Source organism: Rosa rugosa, chromosome 4, assembly GCF_958449725.1.
Source record: "Rosa rugosa chromosome 4, drRosRugo1.1, whole genome shotgun sequence".
NCBI classification, from domain to species: Eukaryota; Viridiplantae; Streptophyta; class Magnoliopsida; order Rosales; family Rosaceae; genus Rosa; species Rosa rugosa.
In genome coordinates, this window is record NC_084823.1 from 52371909 (window position 1) to 52385342 (window position 13434).

The 13434-nt window shown below is 45.1% G+C and overlaps 1 long non-coding RNA gene across 1 annotated transcript; it reads right to left on the reverse strand.

The window, feature by feature from the left end:
• Positions 1-10316: 10316 nt before the first annotated feature.
• LOC133742114 (uncharacterized) lies at positions 10317-12127 on the reverse strand. Its single transcript, XR_009862363.1, has 4 exons — positions 11461-12127; positions 11298-11390; positions 11158-11226; positions 10317-10400 (listed from the first exon to the last, which is right to left on the reverse strand). It is a non-coding gene; the product is annotated as an uncharacterized LOC133742114 (long non-coding RNA).
• Between the last annotated feature and the right edge of the window lie 1307 nt (positions 12128-13434).

Here is a 13434-nt window from a genome sequence, read left to right on the forward strand (position 1 = left end):
TCAGCATAGCTGCCTGATGGACCCATTCTTCCACATGGACACGTTCAAGAAGGTAACCAATAACAAAGGGTTTGACGACGCTACTCTGTGTCACCTGTTCAGCGAGACATTGGATAGCGAGGCCGTGAGCTGGTTCTTCGAGTGCCCACTAAGATCCATTGATTCATTCTCCGTACTATCAAACGCTTTCTTGTCGCGGTTCATCCTCATGGCAGAGGGATATAACAGTACAAGCCAATTGTTCAGCGTCAAACAGGGCGCTGAAGAATCATTAAAAACATTCGTCACAAGGTGGAGGGCCTCTGCTTCTCGATACCGCGATCTTGACAAGACAATAACACTGGAAGCTTTTAAGCAAGGGCTTGTAAAGGGACCATTCCTTTATCATCTCAATTACAACTGCCCAAACGCCGCATATGACCATGTCATGGGTTGAGGCAGTTCTCCACGCACAGTCATAATACAATACATATGGCACCACGCCGCCACCACCACAAACCCCCATCAAGGCAACTTAGCCTTCTTCCTCTCAGCAGGGAACCACCAACAATACCACCGCCACCGCTACACACTCAAATGACAAGAAAAGAGAATGGCAGCAGGGTAACTACCAAGAAAAATGTTAGAAGGATCAGCAGTACCACAACAAAGGTAATTGTTCCTTTCATAATGACAACCGCAACAACAAGCACAGGGCATCCTCCCAGTGGTATGCAATATTCACAGTCTTCATGGCCTCTTATGAGGAAATATACTACCAGTGTAAAGACCAAATCCCTCTGCCACTGCCAAGAAAGTTCCCCAAAGTAGGAAAACCAAGAAACACCGACAAGTGGTGCAAGTACCACGAGGATAGTGGTCATAACACTAACAACTGCAACGCCCTGAAGACGGCAATAGAAGCACTCTATCGTGAATGCAAGTTGGAACAGTTCAAAGTCCGCCAACCAGCACTAGTGGTCGCCAACATTGAGCCAATACGGCGCATCAACATAATCGATGGCGGCGCCCCCATTAGTAATATGTCACATAGGGTAAGAAAGCGATATGCTCGCGCCAACCACCCAAAAGAAATCTTCAATATCCGTTACGAGAGATCTGCCAAGACACCAAAATCTGGCTGGGAGCCAATCACCTTCTGCGAGGAAGAAGAGCGAGGTGTCCACCTCCCCCATGACGACCCATTCTTAATTGACTCAATACTTGACAAATGGTCAGTAGGAAGAGTGCTAGTGGATAGCGGATCTGCCGTTAATGTCATTTTCAACGGCTGCTACAACCAACTTGAGCGCAACAGAAAACTCCTATAGGCTCATGAACCTTTACTTAGTTTCTCTGGTGATGTCACATAGCAGCTGGGTTCTGATTACATGCGCCTGTCAATTGAAACTAGCCCCTGTACAGCTGAAATACATGCTGCATTTATCATTGTAGACTGTTTCACTTCCTACAATGCTATCATTGGGGGCCCAGTCCTTAACAAGTTACAATGCATCATCATCGGGTACTTGTTACTCATGAAATTCCCTACACCTAGCGGCACCAGTTGTGTGAGAGGAAGCCAACAAGTTGCACGAGAATGTTACTCAACAACTGTGACACACTCGATGCGCCGCCACGAGATTCTAACGGTAAGAAGTCAACCATCACTAACAGACAAAATCGATGATCCCAGAGATGACGAAAAGAAATATGTCAAGATGGAGCCCGTCAATCTAGAGACATCCTTACGGGTCGTCAGTATCTCTAACAAGCATCCAGAGAGATCAGTGCGCGTTGGAGCATAACTCTCCCCCGAGATAGTGGCGGAGCTTAGGCAATTCTTACGAGAGAACGTGGCTGTCTTCGCCTGGTCTTACGTGAACATGCATGGCATCTCCCCCGATATCATCACGCACAAGCTAAATATCAAACCATCCTTCTACCCCGTCAAACAAAAAAGGAGAGCCTTTGACGAGGAGAAGTATCGTGCAATTATGGAAAAGGTGACCAAGCTACAGGGCATAGGCTTCAACCGCCAAGTCAACTATCCACAGTGAATCTCTAACGTGGTAATGGTAAGAAAGCCCAACGGCAAGTGGTGAATGTGTGTTGACTTCAAGGGTCTGAATAAGGCATGCCCTAAAGACAGTTTCCCGCTACCACGTATCGATCAGCTGGTAGACGCAATGGCAGGACACGAATTGCTTAACATGATGGATGATTTCTCCAGCTACAACCAAATAAAGATGCACCCAGGCGACCAAGAATGCACCACCTTCACAACTGACAAAGGCTTATACTGCCACATATCAACGCCTAATGAACGCCATGTTCGCGGAGCACCTCGGCAAGATCATAGAGGTATATGTGGATGACATACTTGTCAAGAGCATTAAGGATGGTGGGCATGTGGCCAACCTTCGCATTATATTCGCCATCCTCTTAGCTTACGGTATACACCTCAACCCAGTGAAATGTTTCTTTGGCGTCACCGCCAGCAAATTTTTGGGCTACATCGCCAGTAAGCGTGGTATTGAGGCAAATCCTGACAAAGTGCAGGCCATTCTTAACATGAAGTCACCAGAGGAGAAGGTTGATGTACAGAGCCTTCAAGGAAAGCTAACGGCGCTATCTTGCTTCATCTCAAAACTCACCGATAAGTGTTTACCATTCTTCAAAGTCATGAAGAGGTCCCATCACAGGAAGGTGGACTAGACGCCAGACTGTGAAACGACATTTCAGGGTTTAAAAGAATACTTGGCGGCAATCCCACTCCTATCCATACCTGTGCCAGGGGAAATATTGTACATATACTTAGAGGCATGAACATCAGCCGTCAGCTGCGCTATTGTAAGAAGGGAAGAACAAGAGAAGCTCCCTATTTTCTATTCTGGTATAGGCATGATTGGGGCTGAAACAAGATACACACCCTTCGAGCAGCTAGCCCTAGCGCTCATTATTGCCGCCAGGCGCCTCCGCCATACTTTCAGGTTCACACTATCCATGTTCTGACCAATCAACCGCTAAGGCAAGTCATGCAAAGTCCTGAACACTCTGGTCGCCTGAGCAAATGGGCAGTTGAACTGAGTGAGTTTGATATTGAGTACAAACCAAGAACGACCATGAAGGGCCAAGCAGTGGCGGACTTCATCGCTGAACTCACTGAGCGCCAGGAAGTGTCTACTTCCACCATACCAACAGAGATCACTCCCACAACCTCCACCAAAATTGTCCCACCGCCTACCAACCGTCAGAATGGAACCTCCACGTTGACGGCTCGGCTTGCGTCAAGGCTTGTGGCGTCGGAGTAATCCTAACGGGACTAGGAAGACTCAACGTGGAATACGGCCTTAGGTTCAATTTCAAAGCTTCAAACAATATGGCGGAGTACGAAGCACTCATCGCTGGGCTACTCCTCGCCATAGATTCCGGCGCTGATAGCGTTAACATCTTTAGCGACTCCCAACTTGTCGTCAACCAAGTTAATGACACTTTTGAAGTTAGAGACAAACAGCTGATGGCATATTTGGGATACGTCAAAACCCTCCTTGGTAAGTTCAAGTTCCACTCCATCACATAGATCCCCAGAGAAAAGAACGCTAAGGCTGATTCTCTAGCAAGGCTGGCAACCGCCCAACCTCATCAAAGCCCAGCGTACTCAAGGGTGGAATACCTTGACAAACCAAGCATCACCAAAACCCTAGCTAAAATATTCAACATCGAGGTTAATCCATGTTGGATGGATGAGATACTCGAGTACAAACGTAAAGGAACATTACCAACAGACAAGGTCGAAGCTCGACAACTCAAGCGACTCAAGCTACAACATCCAAAATGGCAAGCTATACCGCCAAGGATTCTCTCACCGAAACCTCAGATGTTTAATGCCAGAAGAAGGTAGGGCGATGTTATCAAAAATCCACGTAGGGGAATACGACAACCATTCAGATTTCAGAGGCGACATCGCTAGCAAATCGAACTATGTTCCAAGGATACTTTTGGCCTACGCTAGCCAACCACACCAGGGAAATATCCAAGTCATGCCACAAATGTCAACAATACGATGACCTCCCCCATGCACCAGCAAATCCCCTATCAATCATCATCAGTCCTTGGATCCATTCAACTTGGGGCCTTGACCTAGTTGGCAAGCTCCCAACCGCTAAGAGCCAGTTCAAGTACATCACCGTCGCCATCGACTACAACAAGAAGTAGATTGAGGATGAACCACTAACGGCAATCACAACCGCCAAAGTAACTCATTTTCGCTGAAAAAAACATTTACTACCGCTACGGCGTACCCCACACCATTATCACCGAAAACGGGGCACAACTTAACAACAAGGAAGTCATCAACTTCACCATCAAGTTGGGCACCAAGATGCGCTATGCATCTGTGGTGCACCCCCAAACCAACGGTCAGGTCGAGGCGACAAACAAGATCGTATAGAAACTACTCAAGAATAAGCTTGACAACGCCTAAGGCTTATGGGCTGAAAAGCTCCCAGAGGTCCTATGGGCTATTAGAACAACCCCAACATCCGCTAACGGCGAAACACAGTTTTGCACGATGTTTGGCACGAAGGCAGTCCTACCAATCGAGGTTACACAACCAACCGCTAGGGTTGAAGGATACTACTCTAGGACCAATGATGACGGCATCCGCCTCGACAAAGACTTGCTCGAGGAGAAACACCACAGGGCACACTTACACAATTTGCAAAACAAGTAACGAGTGTCGCGTTTCTACAATGCCAGGATAAAGGCCAGAAACCTCCTACTAGGGGACTGGGTTATGAAGGAAGTGATGCCTCCGCCAACCGCTCTTCACCAAAGTTGGGAGGGCCCATACCACATAGTAGAAGTCGTTAGCCCCAACACTTTCTTCTTAAAGAACAAGGATAACGTCACATCCTCCCACCATTGGAATACAGAGCATCTCTGGTATTACTATAAGTGATCACATCGCCAACCCACAAACATCTTGACTTAGCTAAATTTCTGCATAATATTTAGCTAAGAGAAGTTACCCCACGGGTATTCTCATCCTTTTGTAACGCTGATCAATCAGTTATCAATGAAACGAGGAATTATTCAAACCATTGCTCTTACTTGTATAAATAGCCAACTGGCAATGCCAGCAAAGTCTAACAAACCGCATCCGCTACATCGTGCAATAAGAACCATTTTAATTCCTTTAATGGTTCATTGAAAGGCAAAGGGACAACACAAAAGCTCTAAGCAGTTTAGTCATAACTAACATCCTATCAAGTAACTATTAGCGGCAGTCCAACACTTAGAGAATTCAAAAGTTTTGTTTCAATGAAATCAACTTAGCATTAAATCAGGCTGGGACTCCCCAACCAACCAAAAGTAAAATAGTTCCAAGGAATTTATAAAGCCCAATGGCACCTACACTACTACAGCAAAGGAAATTATAAAAATAAGCAAGCAGTTAAAACAGCAAAGGATAATCAGAGGTAGCTTCCTTCAATTCTTGGCGGCACCACCATCACCATCCGACCCTGACTGCACCATCGACTGATTGGTATCCTCTGACCGCTGACCATGCATAGTCGGACTTGCCGTATTCATAGTTCGGTCAGGTCGAGTGTGGGCGGCAACAAATTCGAGTCACAAGGCCTCTGACGCGGTCACCATTGCCGTCTGTTGTGGCTCATCAACAACACGCTTCGCAGACACGTTACTGACGGAGTGGGGACCCTGCGGATCTGAGTTTAGCCCACCGCCCTCTTGCGAACCCTCAGGAACACCGAACAATGTCATCAACTGGGAAGCCTTGACCTAATTAATGACACCTTGGGACTCCAGCCAGTGGCAATTTTCCGCGCTACCCTTCTCACCTGCCTCTGCCGGCAAGTCCTTGAACTCCTGGGACTCCTTGAAGGCGGCCACCACTGCAACACTAACCTTTTTCCCCTCCGCTTCCGCCAGTTGAGAAGCTTTAGCCTGCAACCGCTTGATCTCCTTACCTTTGGCGCTGGTCTCGCGCTCCATAATCTCAATGTGCTTGGCCTTCGCCGCCAGTTGTTCCTTCAAGCGGCCAGTCTCCCGGTTCAGCTCCGAGGCCTTAGTGTTGTGCTCCACGTCACGAGCAACGGCCACATCCAACTTTCCCTTGATGTCCATCAGGTCCACCTCCACCTTCGCCAGCTGACGATCAGCATCTTCAAGTTGTTTCTTATTTTTTGCCAGGTCGCGACGAAGATCATCAACTTCTCTCTACAGGCAAAGCTCAGTGGGCGACGGCTTTGAGGCCGCCATGAACATCTCATTCAGGCCCGCCGCTAGATGCCCAAAGGTAATGCAGAAAGGGGATTCCTGCAGTTGGGTTCGGCGTAGAGTCCCATCCAGGTCGCCAAACCGGAGACGTTCACAAATGTGAAACAGAAACTCCTGCTCGTCCCCAGACAGGAACTGCGCATACTCCGTAAATGAGTCCAGCCTAAACTGAGTCTCCCCGCTAACAGCAACGGTTACCTCCGGAACATCCTTCCTTGCTCTCTTCTCCTGGCTAGAGGCAAGTGGCATATCCTCTACGTGATCCGGACCCTCTGGCCGATCATTCTGGCGCCGCCTCTTCTCCAACCCATCGTCAATTACGATGGCAGTTAGAACTACATCCCCTTCCAGCGGCACGTCAGGAACGATAGGTGGAATCACGGAGCCACCGCCAGCCCCGAGTTTCTCAGCCGCCATTGCCGTCTTCTCCCTCTGGGAAGGGCCTCCTCGGCGTATGCCAACCACCCTTTTAGCGGCCTTCTCTGAAAAGTCGCCAAAATGAGTACCGCCAGTTGCTCCCCTTTCTGTAGCGAGAACAACGGGTCGAATCACAGTCCCGCCCTCCGCCGGCGCCAAATGCGAGTGGTGAGGCATCTCCAGGATGGTTTCCTCCTCGGTAGGTGTAACCTACCGGGTTCGCTAATCCACCACCGTCTTGCGCGCATTCACACCCTCGGCTAGCATCCCATGCAAGTAATCCTTAAGCTTAGCCTTATCCATCGCTTTTTGAAAGCGTTGATTTCAATTTCAACGTAACAAACATACCGGGATAGCGGGTCAATTTCAATTCTACCAAGAGATCTCAACCCGTCAGCAGACGAACGACAAGAAGATTACGATTTCGCCCGCAGCTAAGCATACACACTATGCAGCAGTGCTCCTCGTTCATCAAAGCAAACTGCAACCCTGCTGCAAAGCACAAGGCCAACGTCAACAAACACACGATAGAAAAAAAAAATTAAATAAAAATATCGAAAGCATAAGGCACAACATCAACCTTGCACAGGTTGAAATTCAGATTTAATCCTAAAGGTTGCCAGTTTCTTATTCACTGTTGTGTCATACACCCAACCATAAGTGGTGACGCAAACTGTGTTCTGCCAGTACGACATCGAATCTGGCGGGTTTTCTAGAAACTTGGGCGATTGAGCGTTGTGGGTCAAATTCACCATCCCACCACATCCACCCCGCTTGACATACACAAGCTCGTAGAAGTGGAGCACTTCCGTCGCCGTTAGACCCTCACACCCAGACAACTGCCACAAGCAGTTCAGTGCCATCAAAGTCTTCCACATGTTTCAGGATACTTGCCCAAACGCAACCCCGAATTCGCACAAAAGTATTTGGAGATTGGGCAATAGCGAAAATCTAACCCCCTGGCGGAAATCTAACCCCCTGGCGAAAGTGAACGCGTGAGATAAATGCGTAAATTGCCACCTACATTTTTGAACTTTTCAATTACTCCTTGACGTCACCATTTCAGCTTCATTCTAACCACGTAACCAAAGTTGCCTTTCAAGAGTGTGCTACCAACTTTTCTACTTTTTGAAATTCGTGGCGTTATTGACTTCAAAGCAATCAAAGATTCCTTGAAATGAAGAAAACTGGCTGCTAAAGTTATAATCCTTTACAGATCTTTTCTTGACCACTCTTAGAAACGTTGCTGGTGATCCTACTAATACCAGTACAAAGGCGTGGCCTTGTGATCTCAAAGCATCCTAACATTTCCAAGTACGTTGCCGGTACCGCAATCATTTATTTTCCCAACAATTTCTCTGATTAGGGAACACAATTTCTCAACTCTCTCTGCGGACCAATGGCAACCCAAGAATAGTTTATGTGACTCTACTAGTCTCTCCTCAATTTCTTGTGTTTCCCAACAAAATAATTTTGTCAACACAACAACACAATATTAGATTTTCCAAAGCAACAAAGCTTCATATCGTTCCACCAATTAGCAACAGAATTGGGGAGATGCCAAACTCAAGCAATACTCAATTTCATGTTTGTGTTGCCATTACAAGTTTCCTAATCAATCCACCACTTGGGAAACACTTGAGTGGTGTCTACCTTACTCGAAAATCACAGCTTCTTTCCGTAGAGCATCGATGGGGAACCGCTGCAGTCGGGCCATCGCTCGGAAGGAAGAACAAGAAATTGAGTGAAAATATGAACACCACTAATCCAAATGACTATATAGGGGTCATTATCTCACTTTTTACTCAATTTTTCACTTTGCTCCACACAACACTATATTTTTCAATACGTGCAACAATGTATGTAGTACAACAACTTTAATCCATCAATAAAATTTACTCTATAACACTAGCATGGGGGTACACAAATATTCCTTTCAACTTCATCTCTAACCTACTTTTCCGAGTATCAACTCACCCAATATAACCTCGTTAACTCCTTAATGCTCAATCCCCTAATAATTTACCCAACACTTAATCCAATTTTCGTACTTACTACCACTGGAGCGATTGTGGTCGAGCGGCATCATGACGGCATTGGCAATTTAAAATTTAAACCAAACTTTAATGCGCCACAAAAGGACAAACTAAATAATTTTCCAAAGAATCTCAAAGGTATCTCTACTTTTTAAATCCATTGGAAATTCTTTGAACGACTCGGAAGTAGCCTCAATGAAAAATATTTGCAAGTGAAATAAGGCAATAGGGTACCATCCGAAAAGAGTAAAATAAAAGAAAAGGGTCAAAAACATATTTTTGCCAACTTACTTTTAAATGCCCAAGAAAACTGAGTGTTTTGCTCAACCAAATTCAACACTTGAAAAATTTGAAAAGGGTTGCTAGTTTTTACAAAAACAATTTCAAAAGTATTTCGGAACCTAGGGCTCTGATACCACTTTACTGTGGTGACCCGAGAGGGGGGTCCCACAGCTCCACGACCCCGAGCCAATGAGACACCGACATGTCATGAATAACATCCCGATAACTCATCAACCCGAAATCGCAAGGACTTTTGGGTTTAGATTGTTGGTTTACAAAACACTTTCTTGGACAAATCATTCTAGCAACCGAACAACATATTTTTCAAAAGCGGAATTTGAAATGGACTATGAGTTTTGGGCTTACAATCGGAGCCCAATTTGGAAGGCAAATCACTAAGTAACTACAAGTGCGAGAGACGCGCCCCAGGGTTACGGGCCTCTCGAAGTTTTGGTAAACGAGTAGGAAATAAATAAAAAGTAAATAAACAAGCTACTTCAAAATCCGATAAAGGACCAAAACCTTCTTTTGATAAAGCTAAAGAGAAATGCGCCAAGCCGGGCCATGTGCCTCCCCTGTATGCTTCCCGACCACATGCTCAAAACCTGCACACTATTGTAGGGATGAGCTTTCGTCCTCGCATGCCCAGTAGGGACCGACCCAACCATGCTAGGTTTGAAAATAATAATAATAATCGAAAATATTTACTACATAATATTGTGCACGTTTATCGAAAATACTTTAAAGAGAGACAACCACAAACATTTATTCTCTTTTATAAAACATATGCAACATGCTTCACACAATTTGGAGCTCCGAGATACTTACCTGCCGACTAAACTCAAACAAATCGGTGACCGACCCGGTTCGTCATCCTTCGAGAACCGGCCAACTACTCTGTAGTCCTTATGACTACAAGTAGTGAAAGTGTCCATTTCCTGGCCCTGAGTCTCCTATGACTGGTTCACTGTCTGTACTCACTCTTCCTCGACAAACATAGGAGCACGGCCCCCTCCGGAGGTTCACGGTTATCGACACCGTGGGATCCCTAGGAATCTACGCGTCTAGGTCCCATTCACTTTCAGGTCACAAGTACAAACATACAATGGGTACAATATCTCAACATACAAGTCTAGCCTCGGTTTTCGTAATCAGTAAATATCAGTTATGGAAACACAGATATCACGAGGCATCAACTAATGAACAACCAAAAACGTATTTACAGGCAACATACTATTTTACTAGTGCATTCCACACACAGAAAAACCTCTAACAAGGAAGGGACAGCTCACCCTACCTGGAATTGGAGTGCTCGTCCACACTTGGATCCGTTTCCGACTTTCAATCCTTCGTCTAATTCCAAGTGCACACGCTCGAGTCCTTTATAATAAAATTGAGTTAATGAGTAACTTAATGTCATTGAAACTCAACTAACCGAGCAACCAAAGCATTTATTTAAATTCCTTAAAGTCCAACGAATTATCTTTTGATCGAAACAGCGATCTAGAACTTATGCTTGAAAGAGTTTCTTTTAGTAGATAAAATCTATTATCCATTCCTAAATAATCCAAATGATGCAGCATTTGAATCATTTAGGATATGGTCATTATACTTGGCACTTTGACCTTTATTTGTTTAGCATTTTACTTTAAGAAAACAAAGGATAATTTACCATTCTCGAATGATTTAGCTTACCATGTTCATTCCGAGATATGGTACCACTTGAGTACTTCCATTTGTAAATTGTTTCATGAACTTTAATCCAATATCCTAATTTAACTCAATCAAACAAAATCCACCATTTTCATTTCCGAACCCCAATCAACATTGATGATTACTCAAGCTCCTCATTTTCTTTTACAACAACCATTTATTTTACAATATGGCAATTCAAACTCCGTCATCGTTTTCACTAACAACACTAATCTTCTCTACACATCTAGCCATTTCATGCTTGTCCACAGTATACTTTATTGTAATCGATAACTTTAAGACGCATTAATCAATCAAGTAATTAACCGGGTTCCCACCATTTAATCAACAACAATTCAAACTCAATGCTTTCAATCGATAAGCCACAGTTACAACAATTTGAACATCACCACACCAACAGTACTCGGTAACTAGAGACCCTTACCAATTCTTCTTCTCCAAACTGAGGGCTAGTTCCAATTGCTGCAATCTACCATCAACAATCGTGTAACACCTAACAAATACCAGATCATCAGTAACCAACCATTTCGGCATCCAAAACCAGAACCTGTACATGGTTCTTACCTTTTCCAGTTTCAACTGAAATTAACCCAGCAGCTTCCTCTCCTCCAACACTCCAAAAACGCAGAATTCCACATCCATTAACCATCTGAATTCCTATCAGACAATACACGATCAATGAACAACCCTCAACCAATATTCCACAAACACAGGTCGAGATTCTTACCTTATTTCGACTTCAGTCGAAACTGACCCAGTAGCTCATTTCTTCTCCAAAGCTTCAATTTTCTAGATTCCACAAACCTCATATTCCAAATCAGAGAGCAGTGAATTAGGCTTTTCGATTCACAATGACTCATGGCATTATCCAAAGGGAGAGGACGAAATATAGCTTACCGGACGAAAAAGGTAAGTCGGTGGCTCTCACGGCGGTGCTGGGTGGCTCCGGTCGAAATCGGAGGTCTAGGTTACGGGCTATTGGTGGGTAGTGAGGCGCTGATTCCATTTATGGAGGTGGTTTAGCTCGATTTGAACTGGAGGTTGGAGAACGAAGGCATGCAGATTCGATGCCATCGGCGGTGGTGTGTACGGTTGATTTTCCGCGTCGGTTGGGGTAGCTGCCTTTGGGTTTTGATCGAAATTGGGAGCTGGTTCGAAGGATGGTGGCGGTGACGTGAGGTGGTAACCAGAAGTTGGGTTTCCCGGTGATGGAAGAGAGAAGGAGAGCGGAAGAGAGAGGTCGGGTCGATGCGTGGCTTCGATTTCTCTTGGGTTTAGGTCGCATTTTGGTGCTGCGTTGATGGGTGGTGGCGATTTTGCGAGATAATGGCCGGAGATGGTGTTTTCCGGTGCTGGCAGTGGGAGGACGAGATAGAGGTCGGGGAGAGAGAGAGAGAGAAGGGAGGACGCGGCTGCAAAGGAGAGGGAAGAGAAAATGATGCTAGGGTTTAATTTCTCACTTTCCTATTTATACCCATGTTCGTGAAATACCCATTTTGCCCTTGCGACAAATTACGGAACTCTCCTCGCTTACTGCTTTCGGTTTTGGGCTCGTAACATTTCGTTAATTCGTTTTCCTTTCAAATTTGCTTCGACAATCTTTTGCTTCAATGAACTTTAGTAGCCTTCTAGGCCCAAAACGAAGGACTCTGGCCCAAACTTAAATTATAAGGCCCAAATCGAAGTCTCGACACCGAATTAATCTCCAAGGTCAATTTCTTCACTTGAATCACCTTGCGGAAAAATCTTATTGGCGAAATTTACCTTTGAAAATTAAAAAAAAAATTTCAGGGGCTCACACAACTGAAGGCGAAGAAAGGACAATAGAATCACCAACTTGGAATGCACGAAGAAATAACTGGCTGCATATTGCACAATCCTAGGAGTAAATTCTGTCAATCTCTTCTTCACTCGATCGAACCAGTCACTTCGAGTTCTAGCTCTCTGTTGCAGGGTTTGGGGAAGGTCGAAAATGATGGTGAAAGTTTGAAATATTAGTCAACGTAGAGACTCCCCTGTGTTTCCCTTTTTTTATGTCAACATAAGCTAAATCTCGACCGTTAAGCATCGACGAGTCATTCACCAGATGGTGAACGAGGCATCATCTCGATTACACAATCAATAATTACCGGCATATATGACGAAACGACGGGCGTAATGAAGAAACGTGCACCTACACTCCAAGCTAATCAGCAGTGGACATGAGACACCACGCTATCAGAGGTAACGCTTATCCATTCCAACCTTCAATTTTAAAATTTTCACGAGTTCGTCTCCGCTAAGCGCAATTCCGCTAGCCAGACTTCTCTATCAAAATTGTCACTAGTTCGTCTCGGCTAAGCATAATTCCGCTAGCCAAACTGCTCAGTCAAAATTTTCACGGGGTCGTCTCCGCTTAGCGCAACTCCGCTAACGAGACATCACATTCAAAAATCCAAATTATTAAGTCTCCGTTAAAATCATTTTATTGGAACTTCTCACCACACGCCTGTCAGTTAGGCAACTCCTCATAATGACAATAACCACTACACGGCATTGCAGTCAAGCATTTCTCATTAGGGAAAGAGTAAATGGACATGTCAACAACGTCTACGACGGACACTGATCAGGCGGTTGACCCTCGACGCTTGGGTATCAAAGATTAGGTTCGCTACCTAACGCCCTCTTCTTAATGCAGCTCCCCTCATCAAACAATTATTAG